The 22,570-nt window shown below is 53.1% G+C and overlaps 1 protein-coding gene across 2 annotated transcripts in view; it reads right to left on the bottom strand.

Annotated features, from left to right (window-relative positions):
- Positions 1 to 22,570, bottom strand: part of KCNN1 (potassium calcium-activated channel subfamily N member 1) — a 75,571-nt gene that overhangs the window by 36,536 nt on the left and 16,465 nt on the right. Inside the window, exon 2 of one of the 2 annotated variants that reach the window (XM_084614549.1) lies at positions 15,911 to 16,055. The gene's annotated coding sequence lies outside the window, so the exon portion shown is untranslated. Of the gene's footprint in view, positions 1 to 14,386; positions 14,468 to 15,910; positions 16,056 to 22,570 lie in introns of those variants that run through there. The other variant, XM_084614550.1, reaches the window with a different exon arrangement.

Raw genomic sequence — 22,570 nt, 5'->3', positions numbered from 1 at the left:
TACAGCGAGAGAACAAGCAATCCGAGTCTGAGTAAGTAATAATATTTAGCCCTCATACAGCCCTTCGCTTCTTTCAGCTCTGCACAAACCACGGCGCAGAGGAACTCGTCTCCAGAGAATAACCCCACGGTAGGAGCAGCCCTGACCTAGTGCTGTCACCCCAAAGCAGACACACAGGGATCCCGCCACCGACCACTGAAATGCAGCCACCTCTAGGGCGCAGCGCACCGTCTGCTTAACAAGAGCCGCAGGAACCCTTCGTGACAGCGGGTTGGCTGCACGGTTCATCTGAAAGGCACCATCCGAAGCTGCACAGCAACAAGTCAGGAGTGATCCTTCAGCACCAGGAGCTCCTGCACCACGTGTATTTTCCGTGCTGGTCTCCCATCCAGCTACTGACCAGGCCTGGCTCGGCGTAGCAGAGAAGACCCAGCAGCGTGACAGGAGGGCTATTCCCAGAGAGCTTCCGCACTTCACACCTGGCTGGCATGGAACTACTCCAGCCAAGAGCTCCCTGGTAATTGGCTCTGCCCAGTTTCTTGCCTCCAAGTGGCAGATGGAACAAAATCTTCTCTCTGTCCAGTGCTTGGAGACTCGTTTCTCCAGGGCCTTTGAGAGTGACACGGCTTGTCTGAACAGAAATTAATGAACAAGGATCACAGGAACAAAGTCAAGGGAGCCAGCAGGAGTGGAAATGTTCTGATCTAGCCCGGGGTTGGGGGGCTGAGGAGGCCGGACCTAAGACGTGTCTCCAAAGGACCTGGGATGAGACAAACACAGGGTGCCAGTTACAGGGGAAGTTGATTAAAGCACAGGCTACCTTTGTGGAGGAGGAAGGGAGGCTGGTGAAAACACAGGAGATGGGCTCAGAGACAGCAAGGCAGGCCCAGAAGGGTGGGGAAGATCAGACTTTCCCTGGGCCAGAAACTCCTACCCCAGGAGAATGGAGTAATACCCCAGCGTCGTTCCCACCAGTGCTGTGTGCCTAACGGATTTCTCACTTCGCTGGCAATGCCGGAAAAGATCATTTGGGGTCATACTGCGAATGGAAAGTTTCACAGGTTTTGGCAGATTGAAAGTAAAAGAATAATTCTTTTGGGTTGAACGAAATGCTTTGCTTTGATTCTGAGCATTTTAAACCGGGTTCCATTTTTTAACAGCAGCAAAGGAAACTTCGAGATGAAAAGTCCTTTGGAGTCACCGAATTGCAGCGTTTTGAGGTCTGCGGATTCCTTTTGAAGGTTTCTTTCCCACTGAAACCGTTTGGCGAATTCACAGACCGTTCCGGTGCCGCCGAGCCTGCGTTTGGCACGGGGGGGAAGAAAAGTTGCGGACGAAAAAGGTTGCCCAGCTCGAGTCTGCAGTGCCACGGTGCACACACCACCTGACACAAGGCAGGCAACACGCCCTCAAACTCAGACACACACACGTCCTCTCACACTGACACAACTGGGCATCACAGGCGTCCCGCACACGGCCCCTGCTGTAGAAGAGGCCCACAGTCACACCCACAGAGATCGGGTGCTCACAACCACACTCACACGGCAGGTGTAGGTTCTCCCCTTCTCTCATTCCCACTTGCAACTTAACCAGCACTTAGCCCTAGTGGGCAGGCAGCAAGGAGCCAAGGTACCAGTCAGCTCTGCCAGGGCCTCCCTGCACACTGCTGTCTCTCTGCGCCCATCCAGACCTGCGGGGTGCTGCCCCAGGAGTCCTGCTCCCCCCAGAGCCCTCTGAGGCACTGAGCTCCTTCCAGCCAAGGGGGAGCGACATGGCTGGCGGGGATAATTACAGCCCTGGCATTCACGCCCCCGGCACGCTGCTCTCCCCCCACCCGCCGCCAGAATGCTGCCAGTGGAACCCCACCCTCCACGCAGCACTGTCGGGGTAATTACAGGGCTGGGTAGCGGAGTCGCTTTAAAAGGGGGGGAGGAGGAAATCAAGCAAAAATTACCCTGTCATGCTGCCTTGGAATCTGACACTGGGAGAGAGCGCGGGGGAATCGATGCTCCTGCATACACAGCCCCTGGACATGCTGAATTACAGAGCACAGGAAATTCGGGACGTTCTGGGGCGCGCTTGCCAGTGACAAAGGGCAGGCTGCCTGCGATCTGGGAGCAGACCACCGAAATAAATACGGGAGCAGTTTAAAAAACAACCACCCCCCTCCCCATATTTTGCCCCCCATCCTACCCAAATTTGGGACCTAGACACATGCCTAGTTTACCTCTGTGTTAATCCAGCACTGTGCACACACGGTCCCAGAGACCTAGTGGTGGTCACACACCCCAGCCTGGTGCTGATCTCACACACACTGGTCACACTCGTGCACACATGAGCCTGGGGCCAATCTCACACGCATTTGTGCGTACACCCCCCTACAGCCCCCCCCCCCCCCCCACTGAACCTCAGAATGCCCAGGTATCCTCTCTGTCTTCTCTGCTTACGGCCTCTTTAGCCTCCGGGAGACGCAAAGACCCCTCACTTCAGCTGTTGAAGGAAGAAACCCATTTGACGTTCAATCCAGTTTGCGTCACCTCCCTCGCGGCTCATCAGAGGCACCCGCTGCCCCTGTGGATGGCCAGTGTAAAAGCAAATACCCCAAAATCTATGAGACAGAGCAGAGAGCGAACTGTGGCCAGGGAGAGGCCCAGCAATGCTCTCATCAACATTCACAGGCCAGGAGGAGAGCGTGGAAGGCGAGCGAGAAAGCCTCTGCCCTCCGCATGGAAAGGAGAGAGAGACAGGCGGCAAGGAGAGAGATGGTGTTTTGTTGGTGCCATGGGGACAGGGGTTCAGATACAGCCGGCTCGGTCGGCGGCTCCGTGCCCACGAGGATCCAGTGCCAGGAAACATCTCTTGTTTTCTGCCTCCCAGGGCCCAGTTTGCCGTCCCCAGCTCATGAATCAGCAGAACACACTTGCTCAGGAGAGGTGTCTTTTGCAGCGACCTCATCTCCAGCTGTGATCTCCGGCAGCCCTCCCAAGCTCAGCAGGGTCAGGCCTGGGTGCGAGACAGCGGCAGGGGACGCAGGCTGCGTGCAGGTGACTCAGCATTGACCCCCACGGTCCTGCGTGGGGACTCGGTAGATCTCACTTCTCAGCCGGTGCCGACCCCGATGCCCCAGTGCAGTGGTAGGGGGCGCGGTGGATGACAGCAGGGCACTCTCGCTTGGGAATCAGCATTGAGCTCTGTAGGACCAGACGGCCTTACTGGTCCAAATTCAGATCCCCACGCTTGTGCTCCGAGGGAGTTAGCTGGCCCTTAGCCTAATACACCTGCTCCATCACATGTTCCTCGCTTGCCTCAACCCTCAGGGTCTCCCCGTCCCCAATCCCCTTCCCAGAGCCCTAGTTCAGAGCAGCCTCCACCCTTTCTTTACAGCAATCACTTGGGACCACCCTGCCTGGCCGATGCTCGTAGCCCCCCACCAGCTCTCGCTCCGTTTGCTGGGGTTACCCCCAGTGGATGAAGAGATGGCAGCTGCACGAGCCCCCTGGGGCTGGGAAGAGGTGCCAGATGGACATCCCTGCTTCTGTTCAGCCACAGGAGTGCGTGGCATGGATCGCAAGCTCCCCCTGCAAATCGGCCCCTGGCGTGATCCTCTCTCATCCCAAAGATAGAGGGACCACTGCCCGCACCCAGGCCTAGCCTGCAGGGCGCAGAAGTGAGCCCAGCCTGACCTCTTTAACCCTGTCAGCAGCTTTCCAGAGCATCAGTGTGCTGAGTCCCATCAAACTCGCTGCACCCAGGGGCTGCCCAAACAGGTGTTAGCTGGAAATGGCTTTTGCCCCCTACCAGTCCGGCCTGGATTTGAACCAGCGACGTTGCAGCGAAAGGCTCCGTAGTGCATTGCCGACCCCTGAGTCATCCAGACCCCAAGCTGGTGCAAAGCCGCAAAGCTCCGTGGACTTCAGTGGCGAAACTGAGTCCTCGTCCCCAGCTCCGTGCCAACCACTCACCCTGCACACCGGCCCCCAGGAAGGCCCCCTGCCAAGTGCCCCCTCCCTCTTCTTAAAGGGGCAGTTCACATTTCGCTCACTACGTAGGTTTGTTAATACTGCTGTTATTTATTTGTCACGGAACCAGAATCCAATTGCGCTCAGCGCTGTACAAACAAAACTGAAAGACAGCCCCGCCCAAAGCGCAGAGCCAGAGTCACTATAGAAATGAACCAATATATGCCCAGCAACGAAATACACGAATAGAATTATTCCTAATTAGGAACCCTATTTCTGAAAGGATCAGGAGCTGGGGTCTGTTACAAAGCCCAGATTTGATATAGTGTCCCTCCAGCTGTGGGTGTGGTGGGAATTATTTGAGGGGTTGGTTTTTCGTAACTGTTTGGCTGCGTTCCTCGTTATTCCCTCATGACACACGCCAAGAGCAGGCATCAGAAACAGATAGCTCTCTTCCAGGGTCATCGCCGCAAGTGTGCACGTGATTTAGTGGACAAACATCTGGACGGAAATAATATTGTCCGCAACCTCTGGGGACCAAAGGCAGCAACAGAGCTAGGGGAGTAAGCTTGGGATGGAACTCTGGCTAAATATAAAAGTCAAACTTTCCAACATGCCAGGTTTAAAAACAGGGCTTGGAATTTGGAAAAAAAAAAAGACACAGGACGTGAAATGTTACAACCCACCGGCAAAGCTGGGACCACGAACTCAGACAGCATCCCTGAAAAGGTTCTCTCAAACCTATGGATATCAAAACCGAAAATATCTTTTTTTCCCTGTAAGGATACTGGTTAGAGCACAAGTGAAAGAGGGCTTCTGTCCCCGGAGGGAGGGTGGTCTAGTGGTTAGAAAAGGGGGGTGGGAATCAGGACTCTGTTCAGGACTATTTCCAGCTCTGCCACTGACTTCTCTTGTGACTTTGGGCAAGTCACCTCCCCCACCCCCCTTTGCCTCAGTTTTCCCATATGTAAAATGGGCCCCTCTCCTGGCAGAGTGCCAGTTCCATAATCACTGGATCCATTTCCAGGCCAACTGCTCCATCTCCCCGTGACTCAGAGGAGCAGGATCGGGCCCTGACAGAGCATGAATTTCACTCGCAGAGGCCTGTAACCTGCCCCATCCCCTGCCAACACCATTTCTCCTGCCACAGCTAAGTGCTCTCTGTGCGAGGACAAGGCTGGGGAGGTGGCATGAGCATCCGCAGGGATTTCTCTGCAGCAGAGACCAGAGAAAGGTTCAGAGACAGTGCCCAGGCTAAACTGGGGGAGAGGAGAAAATCTGATAAACTATGTGGAGCAGAGAGGGTGTGACGGGCCATTTAACTGCTTCAGTTGTGAGGACAGGAAGGAGTATGCCCTGTCGGGGCAGTCAGGTAAGAGGTTGGGTTCACATTAGTATGAGCATCCGGGTGGTACCTCCCTGAAACCCAGCTCCCACCAATAATCTGCAAACTCTCCCATGAGACCTGAAAATGAGAAACTGCAAATTTGGGGTCATGTGTCTATGTCCTGGGTGGCTGGGGCTGCTCTCTGACCCCAGGATTCCCCATCCCAGGATGCAGCGTAGGCCCTAACTCCTCTGCTCAGAGTCCAAGCTGGCAGGAATTAGCTGCATTCATATTTTCCCAAAAGGAAAAATTTGGTTTTGTCAAAACTGAAATTGTCTGCAGGGAACATGTCATCTCAGGTGTGTGAGGGTCCAGTCCAAACCTGGCATCACAAACCCTATTTCAACCTCTTGAATCATTCAGTTTCAACAGAAAATGTCAGCAAGAAAATAATAAATAAATAATAATAAATAACTCCTCCATCCTGCTGATCCCTTCTGTCCTCCATAAAAGGAGAAAGGAAGATCTAGCTTACAGGAACTCAAGATTATTCTCCCTTTGTGCCAGGTGCAATTTAAGGGTATTTTTATCACCTACTGCTGGGCGAATAACAGATTTGGGGGAGGGGGGGAAATCATTTTGGGTCAACCCCAAACCAAACTTTTGGGGAATTTTTGTCAAATTCAAAAAGTTGAAAAAATGTCATTCGATTTCCAGCTTCTTTTCCCTTTTACTTTTATTTTGAAAATGTTTTTAAAGATACTTTTGAATCAAAAAATCCAATTGTTTGGTTAAGAAAATGTTCAAACAAAACATTTTGACTTTTTTTTAAACCAAAACAGTTCCCCAAACTCGATGCAAATTTGTGAAACGTTTCAGTTGATCCATACCTTCATCTTTCACCAAAAAACAAAAAAAAAAGAAGTTTGGGTCAAAAATTCTCAGCCAGCTCTATTTCCCCCCCTTTACAGATGACACAGCAGAGACCCAGAGACATGCAGGCCTTGTCTACACTAGAAACAGCACTGCACGCCGTCTAGCTAAAGTGGTACGAAGACCCTAGTGTGAATGCACAAACAGCAGCATAGTTATTCGCATACAGGACGGGGAATAAGCTGTATCAGTGTAAGGTACCTTTTCACTAATCTAACTACATCTCACCTGTATAATTATTTCAGGTGAAAAACAATCAACCCTTCCTAACCAATATAGTTATACCAATAAAACTTGTAAAGTGTAACCAAGGCCTTATTCTCAACGGCTGCAGCTGGGGGATAAAACCTTCGCCAGAAGCGACCTTCTCAAGGTCACTTCTTGTTGTTTACAGGGTTGGTGTAGCCGTGTCGGTCCCAGGGTAAGAGAGAGACAAGGTCAGGGAGGGAATATCTTGTATTGGACCAGCTTCTGCTGGTGAGTGAGGTTGGAATCATTTGATTTTCTCCCCTCTTCTTGTGAGGTGAAGAATCGCTCCAGGGTAAGTTTGAACAGGGGAGAAAATTAAACCGTATCACCCTCCTCCACCAACAGAAGTTGGGCCAGTCCAAGATATTCCCTCACCCACCTTTTCTCTCAATGTCACCCAGCGAATCCTGGTTGGGAGTTGAACCTAGGTGCCCTGCCCCCTCTGCTCTAACACATTAGCCTCCCCTCCCCGGGCCAGGAATAGAACCCAGGAGTCCTAACTCCCAAGCCCCTGTTCTAACCACTAAACACCACTCCCCTCTCGGTGGCTGGAACAGAATGCAGGTGCCCCAGTACCTGCACCTGTGCTAAAGGAATACAGGGGGCCGACGGGATCGCTGGCAGAGGACAGTCTCAAATGCAACATTTTCCTCCGCTGACAATTCTTTTTGCCTTTTGGTTTGCTTTCTCTAAGCGCGGTGGGCCTGCAACTTGTCTTCTGGATGGGCGTGCTCCATGCCTGCGCCATCAGCCACGACCCGATGGCAGCCACTGGACTATTTGTTCCTTATTGTTTTCTAAATGAGGGGGAGATTAATTGGCTGTCTGCTTCTATTGGGCACCTTTCACACACTGCCTCTTAGGAAACAATTCCCGAGCGACGGCTGTTTGCCCCAGCTCCGGCCCCTCTCCAAGGCTGCGGGCTCCCAGCCACCCCGATGCCATGCCACTGCACAGGACGATCACCGGCCACTGCGTTCGGTAACGGCCTTTCCAAATGGTTCTGGTGGGCTGCCTACTTCGGGCCACAGGTTCTAGAATTCGGGGTACTGCCGCAGCAGGGGCAAGCGGGGAGCATTGAGATTCTGCTCTTTATTCCCGGCACGGCCAAGCTCAGCAGGGCATGATGTTACCTGTCCTGCACGAGGGGCCTATCAAGCTGGTGGCTGTCGGGGCCACAGCTGGTGGATGGGGACAGGGCTGGTAGGAGGGCGGCTCTCTGATCTTTCAGGGATGTGTCTGTAGGGTGGGGATTGATGGCAAACGGAGGGGGAAAACCCACTGCGGGGTTCTGGCGGTGTCCCCTGCAGCGTAAGGTGGTGAACCACAGCCCTCAGGATGTGCAAGGGTATGAGCCATTCTCTTGCCTTCTCAGCATAAATCACCAGGCAAACTGCAAAGCATGGGGAACCTTCATATACAACTGCTGTTATGCAGCATCGTGCATTTAAGCTATCGCTTGTAACAACACCCCGGCTTGTGTGGATTGCACCTTGGATCTCAAATCACCAGCCCCGACTGCCTGCACTAAAGGGCCAGGTGCAGTCACTTTAAGCCTGTAACTGACTCATAAACTGCTCTATTTGGTCCAGTCACTAGAGGGAGACAAAGAGCCACACTTGTGTTACCGTAGGCCACACGTTGTCTGGCGTTGGCGCCGAGTTCCCACCTCAGGACTGGGTTTTATTAAATGCTGTTTGACTGATGTGCTAGAACAGCTGATTATCCACTCAGCAACGGGCCTCAGGTCCATACACTGCATGGAGCAAGGAAGCATTTGCAACAAGGCCGCCACTCTGGAGTTATTCATAGTAGACGATCATTGTGCTCAGCAGTTATATGGTGCCTGTCACCACAGGAGCTAGGCAGAAGTCACTATCTGTATTTTACAGGTGGGGAAACTGAGGCACAGAGCAGGGAAGTGACTTGCCCAAGTGTTGAGCTGTGCCTAGAAGCCAAGAGTCCTGACTGACATCCCTGTGCCTTAATCTCTAGGCCACACACCCTCCTTAAGCCAAGAAGAGAACCCAGGAGTCCTGACACCCAGTTGTGTGCTCTCCCTAACACACAGCACTCCCTCCATACACTTGTTCTATCTTTGTATTACAGTAACACCTAGAAGGCCCAACTGAGATCAGGACACATAGTGAGAGACAGTCCCCACCCCAAAGATTTATACTGCAGGCAACACACACAAAGGTGGGAGGGGAAACTGAGGCACAGAGCAGGGAAGTGACTTGCCCAAGGTCACCCACCAGACCAGAGGCAGAGCTGGGAACAGAACTCAGGTTTCCTGAGTCCCAGTCCAGGGCCTCTAACCCTTTGCACAGCATTGCCTTCCACAACTGAAACACCCATGAGACAGCAGCTGGTTAAATGCATCTGCTGTGGGTCCTGCAGCTGCTGGGTCATGTTATATAATAAACTCTGCACCTTAGACCCAATTCTTGGCTCCTCGGCAATCAAGTTAATTGGAAAAGCCCCCACTGGGTGAAGGCGCTGCCACTGGTTTCCTGCCCTGTATAAACGCGGCCCCAGCTCGGCTCAGCACGCTTCTCTTCTCTATCTCCAGACACAGATTGCACTCGGGCCACTCTACTAATTACAAAGCGCTTAGAACAAAGGGAGGTCGGCGCTGGGGGCTGTGTCCCCAGACATACCGGAGGAGCCTCCCCGAGCTGCTGACACAGGCCCACAGGCTGGGCCTTGGTGCCTGAGCCCTTCAGGCTCCATTCAAACCAAGGGAGGATCCGGCCCGTTGCTCAGCACCTCGTTAACGAGCCTTTAAATGGGGACTGAGGACAGGCAACGGAGTGAGACAGCGGCTGCTCTGTGCTGCCTCTTGGCTTTAGCGGGCGCCCTTCCACACCAGCTTCCCACCAAGGAGCTGGGAGCGCCTTTTGGGCATGGGCTAGGCAGGGATTACCTTGCATTGTACCGATGGGGAAACTGAGGCCCAAAGAGGGACGTGGCTTGGCCAAGGTCACGCAACAACTGGTAAGAGCAGAGCAACCCTGACCCTGAAAGGGAAAGAGCCCACGCCCTTTCCTTTCATTGGCTATGGGAGGCGTTTCCGCTGTGCTTTTAGCTTCTGTATCATTCCTCACATAGCTTTCGTGGAGGGCGGGTTAGTGGGGCAGGTGGAGTCAGGACTCCTGGGTTCTACTCCCAGCTGGCAGGAGAACACGGGTTAGAGGGAATAACGGGCGATTTGGAATCTCGCTGCCCCGGTTCTGTCCCCGACTCACTGCGCGACCTTCAGCCACGCGTCTCCTGCCCTCGTTGCCCTGTTTGCTCACCTGATGCTAACGGGTGCCGCCCCCCCCCTGCCCAGGCCTGGGGCTTTTATTATTTATTGAGTTGGGGGGAGGGGGTTGTTATGTGGTCTTTGGGATGCGCTTTGCCAGCCTCGGTGAAAGTCACAGAACTGCAAAGCATCAGGTTGTCCTTCTAAAAAAATCCCCTGCCTGCCTCCATGGAGATCAGAGGATCCAGGCAGCAGTTCTGATCCTGAAAACCCTTTTCCCCCCTGCCAGGAGCCTTCCCTCACACAAGCACCCCGCCAGAGCCAGGCAGCTGAGCAAAGAAAGGCTTGCAGGATCAGGACCATATATCAGAGCTCCTCCATTGTAGATACAGACACACCTCCCTAGGAGAGGGGTGTCTATGACAGAGCACGACACAAACACACACATCCCACCCCTTCTTAAGGGCAGACTGCAAAGCCTCTTCCTAGTTTACCAACTTCCCTGGGGCTGTGATTGGCAGGGGTGGGGGGGAAGAGTGGGCCAGGGATGCTTATTTGGGAGCAAAAGAGTCTTTTTATAGACCCTGTCACTTTGAGATCCAGATGCAACGTTGGATGCATTTCGGACTTGACTTTGGAGTGGATGCATTTTATTGCAGGAAATACTCAAATTACATAAATCAAGAGCTGGACACGCGGCACTGTCATGGGACGAGTGGTGAACCCCACGGCTGTCACTGGAGGGGCCGGTCCCTTCCCTAGGATCCCAGCTTTCTTGTTCAATACTGCCTGCCTCCATTCGCGTGGTTGTAGCCTCCCTTCACACCCCAGGTGACAGGCTGGTCCCCCAGTTGTAATAGATTAGAAGGCCTCTCTCAGCAAACAAATGCTGCTGAGGACAAGTCACGAAGCCTGGATCTGCAGCCGTACAAACGTTACTTATCAGGGCTTTTTAAAACCTCCCACCATCCCCATATAAGCAGTTATCAAATATTCTCAGGCCACGACTGGTCCCTTAGCTGAACAAAATCAAAAAGGGTAGATTTTGATCCCTTACCCCTGCATCAGTCTGGGCCAGATCCTCATCTGGTTTAAATCAGGAGAGCATCACTGACAGCAAGAGAGTGATGCTGATTTGTAACAAGTGGGGATCTGGGCCCACTGATTTAATCAGAACTAGGGCTGATTTACCTCAGCTGATCTGGACCATTTATGGAAAGACACCATCACTTTTTTGGGGGAAGGGGCAGGCCAGTAGGAAGGGTATTAAAAGTAAAGGGTGTCATTCAAAGATCCTGCAAAACAGCGCAGGATTTCCCTTGCTCTAGAAAGACAATTTCCTGCATCGGGCAGAACTGACCGATACTGATAAAACACGACATTTAATCAAACAGTTTTCCAAAATTTGATTCTCCCCCTTCCTGGACCTGTTTCGGAGTCCACTTCCCCAGCGCTGCTCTGATTCATCTCCCAGCCCATGATGGAGGCAGCGAGGACACGAGTGTGACATTTCTATTTTCCTTTCCCTTTATCCTAAGTCCCCACCACCACTCCTCCCTCCAGTCGCTGGGATCTACAGCTGCTGGTGACAGACAATTTTAAATGCACATTGCTGCTAATTCTATAAACTCAGTGGGTGCAGAGAGAGAGAGAGAGAGAGAGAGAGAGAGAGGCCTCTTCCTTTCATATCCATATAAATTGACTTGGCACGAGCAATTCAATGGCTTTTGCACACCTTTTCTGCAAGCCCGGTTTGGGAAATACTGTCCAGCTACTGCAGTGTTCTAGGGTTGGATGACTGGACTTCACTGCAGAAACACTGAACCGTTTAGCTAGCCAAGTCAATACCTACATGGAGATGCAGCTGTTTGCAGACACTAAACTTGCTAACCCATCTTTACATGGCTAAGGCTGCCCGGCCACACTTCCACTCCATTAGGAAGTGACGTTATGGTAAAAAAGCAAACTAGCTGTTACTCTGGAAAAGCTTCAAACTCCTTCTAATAGAAGACATTACTCGCAACACGTGACTTCTAATATTAAAGTCTTGGATCCCTTTTGAGAAGTTATAAAAGGCAAAAGCACAAAGATAACGCATGAACAGTTTGTCTATTTTGTTTTTTCAATCTCTCTGGTGAATTATCAGGGATCTTTTATCCTCTGTAGAAAACCTTGCAATCAATCAATAGGTTAATTAAAAAAGAGAAAACTCTGATGGTCCAGCTGAGATAAAACAAGACATGAACACCTTAGTTGGATGTAAAGGCCTGATTTAAACTCACTGAATTCAATGGGCGTTGGATCAAGCCCAGATATATTGAGTGAGATTTTCAAAGGAGCATAAAAGGAGTTGGGTGCTCCCTATCCATTGGAATTCCATGGAACGTATGCACCTAATTCACTTAGGTTCCTACTGAAAACTCCAGCCTTTACTTTGGGTAGTTCTCTGAGCCTCTGCATAGATCGATACACACACACAAGCTATCCTCACCTCTGTCTGCCACAGCTACTAATTCCCTTTGATTGAACGGGTCTCTGCCCAATGCCAGGGATATTAGAAAGTTCAGACTGAAGAACGCTCCCCTCATTCTAAGCCCTCTGCTCATTCAAGGTTTACTGAACACCAGCGTGAGGAGGATCAGAGAAATGTTCAGGAGCCATAAGTCAGCAGACCCTCGGCAGGTGAGGCTACCGGCCGTTTATTTCCATTTCCCCTACCCCAGGGTGTGAGCTTTTGGGACTCACCCAGAGATGGAATCAAACAGCACTTTAGCTACAATTGACAGGAAACTAACCAGCCAAGCAGAAATCAGAATCGGGTGAAACTCAAGGTTAAGGGAAGAGACTGGGAGTGACAAGGACAGGGATTCTTACCCATCTCCAAGCCAGGGCCCCTTTCTCCACATAGGGATCACCCTCCTCCCATCCACCCGCGGTCTATCTGGGACCCCGCCCCCCTTTTCCCATTTAGCACTGCAGGAAGAGCAGGGTGGGCGTGGCCCCCTGACACCTGTGGGATTGTGACCCCCAGGTTGAGAACTGCTCCATAAGGCCATAGTAACAGAGAGAATTTCACACCCTTACAAACAAAATTATCCCTGAATCATTCCTTGGGCCCAATCTCACAGACCCCCACGGACCGTTCAGTCTCAGAGAAGGACAAAACCCTGCGCTGAATTTGTAGCCACTTTCAAGAATCCCTCTCCCTCCCGAAAATTCAGCATCACATCCTTCAGCTCAGAAAGAAGCAGGGCTCAGCACCCAGACCTGATGGACGAGCCCACCCCCAATACCCTCTGCAAGGCCAGGACTTCACTTCCACAAGATGATGCGGGGAGGGAAGAAGGCAAAGTTTGAGCCTGTCATCAAAATGCTCTAGACCCAGCAGTTCAGGCCAGGGGGGACCCCGACAGTTCTATGGGATTCCAGCAGCCTCATTAGGTTTTCGGGGGTGGGAAAGAAACATATCCAGGTTTCCTATGAAGGTATATATCTATCCCCCCTTCCTAACCACACAGAAAGGAATCAGGTATTTAACACAACCCCGGTACCTACATTTTCCTTGGTAAGTCCCAGGCTCTTCAGACAAAGATCTGCTAGCAGCCAAGCATCATTAAAATGCTCCCCCCCCCTTGACTGGGTCCATCGGGTTTTCTCTCTCCCCACTTCACTAATCTCTCCTCTGCCAGCTGCAATTAGCTGGACTCGGAGAGCAGGGCTGCTCGCAAATCCTCCCTCCCCCCGTCCAGTGGTGCATTGTGTGAGCTTTACAAACCAAACACACACACACACACACACTCACACACCAGGGGGACCAAACTGCACTGCACAATGACACTGGGCGAGGAGGAGCTAAGAGGAGCACGGGGGGAAAGTGCACAGTCCCCAGAGAAAACACTCACACACAGAGTCGCTAGAACACACACACACATCACACACACACACACACACGAAAACACACACAGAGAGTGACTCGAACACACAAACACACACACAATAGAACACACACACACTAGCAAAAACAAACACACACACACTAGAAAACACACACACACACAGTCTCTGGGACACACACACACACAGAGTCGCTAGAACACACACACACACATCACACACACACACACTAGAAAACACACACACAGAGTGACTCGAACACACAAACACACACACTAGGAAAAACAAACACACACACACACTAGAAAACACACAGTCTCTGGGACACACACACACACACAGAGTCGCTAGAACACACACACACACATCACACACAGACACACTAGAAAACACACACACAGAGTGACTCGAACACACAAACACAAACACACACACACTAGAAAACACAGACACACAGTCTCTGGAACACACACACACACAGAGTCGCTAGAACACACACACACACATCACACACACACACACTAGAAAACACACACACAGAGTGACTCGAACACACAAACACACACACTAGGAAAAACAAACACACACACACTAGAAAACACACAGTCTCTGGGACACACACACACACAGAGTCGCTAGAACACACACACACACATCACACACAGACACACTAGAAAACACACACACAGAGTGACTCGAACACACAAACACAAACACACACACACTAGAAAACACAGACACACAGTCTCTGGAACACACACACACACACGCCCCTACCTGCTGCTCTGGGGGGCCCTGGGACCCGCAGCGCCGCGACGCGCAGGAGCCGCCGGCGCCGGGGAAGTTTGCGAGCCGCTGGCGCGGCCGCGGGCTCGGAGCTCGCCGCCCCGCCTCGCCCCGGGCTCGCTGCGGACAGCGGCAGCGCTGCGGTGCGGGCTCCAGCCGGCGCGGCGGCTGGCTCGCCCCGGGCGGCAGGCGCAGCGGCGGCACAGGCGGGCGGGGGGCGCGCCGCGGCTGGGCGGGGGGCTGCCGCACGCGAGCCCGCTCCTCCGCTCCGCAGCCTGGCTGCGCACCCCGCGGGAGGCGGCAGCCGCCCGGGGCGGGGGGCGGCTTCGCGGCGCGGCGGCGGGGGCGCCCCCCCGGGTCGTGGGCTCGCGGGGGCAGGGGCTGGGCTGCGGGGCTGCGGCGGGGAAGCGCTGCCGGCGGCGGGCGCCCCGCGGCGGGCTGGTGGCGCAGGGCGGCGGGCGAGCGCTCGCCGGGGCTCCAGCGCCGGGCAGATCCCGGCCGCCGCGGGGGCTGGCGCGGGTGGTGCTGAAGGACAGCTCCCTGCCAGCGCCGCGGCATGGCCGGCCCGCCCCGCTCGCGCCGCCGCGGCTCCCCGGGGCGCTGGGGGAGCCCGGGCGGCCCGCCTGATTGGTGGGCTCGGCCAGAACGAGCCGCAGGACGCACCCCCACCCTGCTCCCTCCTCCCCTGCTGAGGCTCAGAGCCACGCCCACATTGGCGGAGGGAAATGTTCCCTGCCCATGGCCTGGGGAGGGGGGTGTGTGGGGGGGGGGTGTGGGGAGGGGTGTGTGTGGGGGGGTGTGTGGGGGGTGTGTGTGGGGAGGGGTGTGTGTGTGGGGGTGTGTGTGGGGAGGGGTGTGTGGGGGGTGTGTGGGGGGGGTGTGGGGAGGGGTGTGTGGGTGTGGGTGTGTGGGGGGGGGGTGTGTGGGGAGGGGTGTGTGTGTGGGGAGGGGTGTGTGTGTGGGGGTGTGGGGGGGGTGTGGGGAGGGGTGTGTGTGTGGGGGGGTGGTGTGTGTGGGGGGGGGTGTGGGGGGGGTGTGGGGAGGGGGGTGTGTATGGGGAGGGGTGTGTGTGTGGGGAGGGGTGTGTGTGGGGGGGGTGGTGTGTGTGGGGGGGTGTGGGGAGGGGGGTGTCGGTGTGGGGGGGTGTGGGGGGGTGTGTGTGTGTGGGGAGGGGTGTGGGGGGGTGTGCGTGTGTCTGAGCTGCCCCCCCCCACAACCCTGCAGCTGCAAGGACAGGGCAGCCCAGATGGAACCAGCCCAGTCCCAGAGAGCAGCCTGGGGGAGCCCTTCCTGGCCCCTTCACCCCACCCATCATCTCAGTGCTCCCCCCCTCCCCCCAGCTCCTTGGGCAGATGAAGCAGGCAGGGGCCTCAGGGCCCGCCTTGCCCTCTGCTCAGGAAAAGGGAGCCCCTCCATTGAAACCGAAACCGAAACGCACCCCAGAGGAGACCAATGGATCTTAAGGAGCCCCAACCTCTGCACACCGCAGCCTGGCCTTGGCCTCCTGCGCCTTACCTGCTCCGTGCCAAGGGGGCCCGGCTGGAATCAGCCCCTTGCTTTTAGCACCCCCGGGGCGTGTCTGCGTGGGGATGGGGCGCGGCGGTTCTAGCGAGGGCTCTTGCTCTGTCTGTCTCCTGGGGACATTGGGTTCCCTAAACACCTGGGGGGAGAGCAAAACAGAAGTCATCAGTGTGGAAGAGCTACAACAGACTCACGCAAACAGCCAGCCCAGAGCTACCCACAATGTCACACTAAAGATATGACTTGATACCAGTGTAGGTAAACTGGTGCAACTTTGGGGCCTTGTCTACACTAGAAAGTTGAATCACTTTAACTTTCCCTGTATACTTAAAGCGGTGCAACCTGCCCTAGTGTGGATGCAGTTATACTGACTTGTACTAGGATAGCTATTCCCACATGGCAAGGGGCATAAGGGTTACTGACCGAAGGCACCTTTATACCAATGTAACTGCGTCCACATTAGGGATCAGACTGGTATAAATCATCAGTAAAAATCACTCCCAACCTGCCATGGTTCTACTGGTACAGAATCTGTGTGCAGAGCCACTGAATGCAGCATCATAGGGTTAGACACATCCTGTAAGGCTCATGTTCGGTGGGACTTTGTGGCTCAAGTGTTCTCTGGAATAATTAGTAGCACCTTGAAAGAGAAACTGAAAAACTTTTTACGTGACAAGACGGGAGTTTAAGATTCTGTTTTTCTCTTGCAATAATTAATGACTCAAATTTAAAGGCCAGATGGCCCATTATGATCAGCTAATCTGACTTCCTGCCTAACACAGGGCACAAAATTTCAGCCTGTCATTCCTGCACCATGTGGCTGAGTTGGAGCATGTCTTTTCGAAAGATTCAATCTTCATTTAAAAGGGTATAAGTGGTGGAAGTCCTCTACTTACGGGGCAAGGAGAGCTAATTATGGATGAGATCCAGAAGGCTGAGAGGTTTAATGCGTATGGTGCTTCAGATTTCACTGAAAAGGTTAATGGTGACCAGATACTCAACACAAGTAATATTAACAAGGAGGAAAGACCACAAGTGGAAATGGGTTAAAGAATATAGATAAATGAGACGTATTCAAGTCAGCAGGTCCGGATGAATTTCACCGTAGGATACTTAAGGAACTAGCTGAAGCAATCTCGAAACCATTAGCAATTATCTTTGCGACCCCTTGGAGGACAGATGAGGTCCCAGGGGACTGGAGAAGGACAAACATTGCACTTATCTTTAAAATAGGGAACAAAGAGGAACCCGAGAATTATAGACCAGTCATCTTAACTTTGATACCTGGAAAGATACTGGGATAAATTAGAAAGCAATCAGTTTGTAAGCACCTAGAAGATAATGGGGTTCTAAGGAAAAAATCATGCCAAACCAAACCAATTTCCTTCTTTGATGGATTACTGGCCTAGTGGACGGCGGGGGGAGTAGGAGACGTGATATCTCTTGATTCTAGTCAGGCTTTTGACACAGTCCCACATGACAGTCTCATAAACAAACTAGGGAAATATGGTCTAGATGAAAACAGAAGATGGGTCCACAAGTGGTTGAAAGAATGTACTGAGAGAGTAATTATCAATGGTTCACCAAGTGGGGTACCACAGGGATCAGTCCTGGGTCCAGATCTATTCAATATTTTCATTAATAACTTGGATCATTGAGTGGAGAGTATGCTTATAACATTTGCAGATGACACCAAGCTAGGAGGGGTTGGCAAGCACTTTGGAGGACAGGATTAGAATTCAAATGACCTTGACAATGTGGAGAATTGGTCTGAAATCATCAAGATGAAAATCAATACAGACAAATGTAAAGTACTACACACAAGTAGGAAAAATCAAATGTACAACTACAAAATGGGGAATAACTGGCGAGGTGACAATACAACTGAAAAGGGTCTGGATCACAAAGTGAATGAGAGTCAGCAATGTGATGCAGTGATCATTGTGGGGTGTATCGGCAGGCGTGGCATATGTAAGACACAGGAGGTAATTGTCCTGCTCTACTCAGCCCTGGTGAGGCCTCAGCTGGAGCACTGCGTTTGGTTCTGGGCATCACACCTTCAGAAAGATGGGGACAAACTGGAAAGAGTCCAGAGGAGAGCTACTAAAATGATCGAAGGGTTAGAAACCCTGAGCTCGGAGGAAACCATTTAAAAGCTGGGTATGTGCATTCCTGAGAAGAGAAGGGGAGGGGTCTGATAAGACTCTTCAGCTCTATTAAGGGCTGTTATAAAGAGGACAGCGAGCAATTGTTCTCCCTGTCCACAGAAGATCGGGATAAATCTGCAGCAAGGAAGATTTAACTTAGATATTAGGACAACCTTTCTAACTCTCAGGGTAGTTAAGCTCTGGAACATCACTGGAGGTTTTTAAGAACAGGTTGGACAAACACCTGCTAAGGCTGGTCTAGGTGTACTTGGTCCTGCCTCGGTACAGAGGGCTGGACTTGATGATCTGTCAGGGTCCCTTCCAACTCTACATTTCTGTGATTCTGTGGAGAATCCACCCATCCCTAGGTAAGTCGTTCCAATGCTTAATTCCCCTCCTTGTTAAAAACCGGGTTCTTATTTCAACCATTCTTTCCTCGCTCACACTAGTGAAAATCAGGAATGATTCCACTGCAGCATATAAGGTTATACCAGTATAAAACTGGTGTAAGCAAGAGGATCAGGACCATTGGTTTTGGTCTGGATCTATGTATGTTGCACCGTCAAAGGCCTTAGTAAATAAAATAAAGATGAGACCAGTTAGTTTCACCTGGAATTACTTTTTTTAATAAAATACTGCAAATTCTGGACAATTTAGCCTCAAGTTTGAAAACTTCCCCCAACCGTACAAACAAATACAGTGCAAATTTGTAACAAAACCCCCAAACCAGATACACCTAGGATGACTGAAAGGGGGTGCTAGGAATACTTGGGGGCATGAGGCATAAAGGGGCGCTAGGAATATTTTGCATGGCCCTGGCCATCTTGAGGAAGGATGGAGTTGTGAAGGCCCAGCATGAGGAGCCAGGAACCTGGATTCTATTCAGCTGGGACGTGCCAGGGGAGTGGGAGAATACCTTGCCTGACGTGTGGCTTTCCTAGGGCACACCTGCTGTGTCTGATCATTTGGCCCAGACCAAGGGGTGCAGCTGCCTTCTCGAATGATAGCGTGTTTCCCTTCCTTGTAAAGCGAAAGCACCTGGGCTGGGGGCGGGGGCTGGGGGGCACTGTTCTCTGGGGCAGAGGCAATGCCATGAACAAGCAGCCTGCTATTCCGTCCCAGGTGAGAGCAGCACCGTCAGAACAGAAGAGGATATTTTACTACCTGTGGAGGGCAAGCACCCAGCCACTGAGTATTATATATGGGGATGCTGGCAAGGCTCCAGAGCCAGATCATTTTCTCTCCATTGTGCCAAATTTATTGCACGAAAATGGTCTCCAATTTCTTTTTAATATTTTGATGGGGAGGAAAAATGACACTGGCAGACTGGCTAGGAAGGACACGTCCTTAGAGCAGGACTCACCCAGCCAGAGAGGGGAGGCCTGATCCCTCATCGCTCCAAGCCTTGGCCACCCATTGATACCCAGGCTAAGAAGGTGCAAACTGCTCCCAGATCAGAGTGGTCACGCTCCCTTTGCACTGGTGCAAACAATTGCGTGATGTGCAAGGGCAGCGGGGAAACAGGCCTCAATCTCTGAGAAGGTTTGGATTCACGTTAATTGAAAGCAGGACCTTTAAGAAGTGTGGGGCCCGTTTGCCTTGCAAATGCACACGATTGCTGGATGGATTGCAGCAGGGCCTAGAGGCTCCAATTAGCCGCCACACCCCCAGACCCTCCCCAGTGGTCGGTGCTGTACACACAGGCAATGAAAGGCAGTCCCCTGCCCCCCCTCCCCACAAAGAGTTTGCCATCTGGTCTGTTCTCACTGCAGGGTTAACTCCACTCAGGTGTTAGCCCAGCCCAAGTGAGAGCAGCCTCCTGCTGAAATGACACTGGGGTTGCGCAGAGAGGCCGTGTCAGCCGCTGATGCATTGTGCTCACTTGAGCTGTAGCTTGGACCCGTGCCCGGCCGGCCAACTGCTGGTAAAAGCGCCACCGTGCTGGAGTGAAGGGTCTGGTCTGTGTGTGGACGGGACTCAAGCTGGAGCTGGAACCTGAGCTCACTCCGCAGTGAAGACGAGCCCTAGGTGAATCACACGGCACGGCGGGGGCACCACAGAGATGGGGAGGAGGGAGGGTGACAGGGACACTGCTCTCACTGAGCGCAGTGGCTCCCGCTTTGAATCTGCCTGTCCCCATCACTCCTGCCGCTCGCTTTGGGGCATCCACCTGTTATGCTTCCCGATTCACTCAGGCCTTGTCTTCCCACTGTCCAGCATCACTGGCCAGGACTTCCTGCGTTCTATTCATTAGCAGGGACGATCCACAAGACATCACACCCCTCCGCCTCCACTCTGCATCCCACCGAGCTGCCCCATCTTCACTATGGCCTGGACATGCCTCAGGAGGAGGAGCTGGAGAGAACCAGCCATCAGTGACGGAGAGGGACAACCCAGGGCTGGTGAGAGGAGCTGTCTCCCCTCTCCAGCACCAATTGCTCAGTGAGCGAGTCCTGGAGGGCAGGGCAGAGAGGGGATACACGGGGAGGGGGGGGAGCCTGGTAGGTCCCACCGCCCCCAGCCAAGATCAGGGCTTTAGCTCCCAGGGCTGCGCTTTCTTAAGGCTCCTGTGTGGGGCTGGGGAGGGGAGCTAACGCAGCATAGCCTCCAAAGCGCAGAGCCCTGATGCCTCAACACACAATGGACTGGAGTCCTTGGGGAGCCACCTGGGCCTGAGACAGGCAGTGGCTCAGGACGGGGGCGGGGGGAGGGGAGAGGAAACCCAGACCTGGCTCACCCATAACCCAAAGGGATGGGGGAAAGGGGAGCAAGGCTGGAGAATCCAAAGCCTGTTAACCCTTCTCGTGAGAATGGGCATGTGGGCTGCCCTGGATGTCAGGAGCCAGGGCAGCACTGGTGGGGAGCTGGCCCCATTTCCCAGGGCGTTCCTATGAGTGGCCCATAGGGTGCTGGGACCCTAGTGGGCTCTAGTGGAAGGAGCAGGATAGCACTGGGAGTCAGGACTCCTCCATTCTACATGTAGATCAGAGGGGAGTGTTACCTAATGCTTAGAGCAGCTGGTGGGGGTTGGGAGCCAGGACTCCTGTGTTCCATTCCCAGCTGGGAGCGGCAGCATGTCTAATGGTGAAAGCCAGGGATAGTGTGGGGCCTTAATGCTCCCTCCAGGTTTGGCTCTTAAGTGCCCGCGTTGGTTTCTAATCCAATCGCTGGCACCATGTTTTAATTATTATCTGGTTTCTGAGGATGACAGAGGTTGCAGGTTTCACACTGTCCACAAGGCCCCCAGTCTGGGCTGGAGAACTTACATTAGTCTTGGCCTCATTACTTTCCAGCCGTTGGAACTGGGCAGGTAAGGGGTAAATGAGAATCGGCTTATCCCTCCCTTCCCCCTTCCACGTCCCTGCCTGTGTCATTCTCCCGGCCCATCGGGCACGGGGACAGAAGGCGAAGGCAGCAGGAAACTGGCAGCTCTATTAACGGGCAGGTTTGTCCCTGCGCTGCTACTCGCCCACCTGACTGCTCCCCAGGGGAGCGCAGAAGAAACCCAAGGAAGAGCCACGATCCCCAGAATTACTTGGTTCTAGTGCAGCTCAGCTGAGGCTACGACTTCAGCACCTCCCCGAGACATCCTGCCGGCGGACTTTATACCCAGCTCTTCTCTGGGCTCTTTCCTGAGCGCTTTGCCAACCTCCACAGATCCTCATAACCCACCCACCCACCCCCCAACAAACATGGTGTCATCTTCTGGCTGGGGCAAGCAAAGGCCCAGGAGCAATTTGTTCAAGGTCACGTGTGAGTCAAAGAACCCAGGTGTCCTGACTCCCAGTCCCATCAAACACTAACCACTAGGCAATATTCCCCAACAGCAATGGGAATAGAACCCAGGAGTTCTGACTCCCAGTTCCCTGCTCTAATAACCAGACACCACTCCCAGCTTTTCATGTTACCTGCGATTTCATTTCTCTCTAGCTTGCAATCCTCAGGAAGCTGCTCCTCCAGCTGCTGGAAACACCCCAAACCAGCTTCTCTCCCATTTCGTACATTGCCAGTGGCCACCCTCACCACAGCAACGGATCCTCCGACCACAGCGGTGGAGACACAGGAGCAAGAGGCGTTTCAGACGCATCAAGGCTGGAGCAGCTTTTGGGGTCAGCGCTTCCTGTGGGCTCCCAAATTAGGTCAGGGAGAGCGCAGTGCCGCATCTCCGAGTGGTCCTCTGAGATGGATCCAAGTAAATATTTTATTAACCATCACTTAGCCGACGTTTCACGAGTAGGTTATATTGCTGTCATCATAAATGGGCTTTATTAAATCTTTCAGCCTGTCAGGACATCAATACAAATATCTCCACCAGGGAAAACGTATTGCCCGGCCATATAATGACAGTTGATGAAAATGTCCGGCCTGGCACCTCTGGGTTTACGGGGCTCGAACGCTCCAGAGTCTGGACAAAAAGAATTACTACTGTGATCCAGCCCCACTCACATCCCTGCCATGATGACCCCTCCGAAAACCAGCAACCCCGCTCCATCCAGCATGCACATCC

The sequence above is a fragment of the Lepidochelys olivacea genome (assembly GCF_965140295.1).
Source record: "Lepidochelys olivacea isolate rLepOli2 genome assembly, chromosome: 25".
Taxonomy (NCBI): Eukaryota; Metazoa; Chordata; order Testudines; family Cheloniidae; genus Lepidochelys; species Lepidochelys olivacea.
This window is presented reverse-complemented; position numbering and strand designations above follow the sequence as displayed.